Below are 755 nucleotides of genomic sequence, written 5' to 3' on the forward strand. Positions count from 1 at the left end.
CGTTTGCCCTCTGCCCACCGGGCACCCACGGAGCCTGGCCCCAGCCCCAGCCCCCAGGAGGCGCCACAGGTGGGCTTCCCGAGGGGGTCGGCTCTCCAGTGTGCGGAGGGGGGACAGGTGGGAAAGACCCCGTCCTGACCCGGGGCTCGAGAGCTGCCGGGCGGCCCTCCCTGATCTATGGCCTCAGTCTCCCCATCGGAGAGCAGGAGGCAGCCGCGGTGGAACGCCAGGGTCCGACTACTCCCACGAAGCCAGGAATGAGGAAAGAGCCGAGAAGGCCGGGCCCCGGTGCCCAGACTGTACTTATTTCTTGGCCACAGTTCAACCCCAGCCCAGCCTCCCAGGCTGCGGGCACATCCTCGGGCCGCACACAGTGCTCACCGCCTCTCAGCTGCCCACTGCTCGCGGCTGGCCCCAGGGAGCGAGGCCTCCTGCCTCGGGTTTGTTGGGTTTGTGTGTTCCTTCCCCACGTGCCCTGGCCCTGCCTGGACAGTGGGAGGCTGTGGGGACACTAGAAAGAGAGTGGGGGGCGCCTCACTGCCACCCATTCACCCATTCATTCCCTGGGGGCGGGGGGACCTCAGGGGCTTCAGCTCTTCACCCCACCCTCCTGCCCTGAGCAGCAGCCCATTCTGGGGGTGCATGTGCTGACCGAGGAGGCCTGGGAGACAGGAAAGGCGTGGGCCGGCTCCCACTCTCCGAGCCTCGCTGCCCCCTGCGGATGGGCACAGGGAGTGACCGCCCGGCTCCCCTTC

The sequence above is a fragment of the Myotis brandtii genome, unplaced genomic scaffold, assembly GCF_000412655.1.
Source record: "Myotis brandtii unplaced genomic scaffold, ASM41265v1 scaffold952, whole genome shotgun sequence".
In the NCBI taxonomy this organism is placed as follows: Eukaryota; Metazoa; Chordata; class Mammalia; order Chiroptera; family Vespertilionidae; genus Myotis; species Myotis brandtii.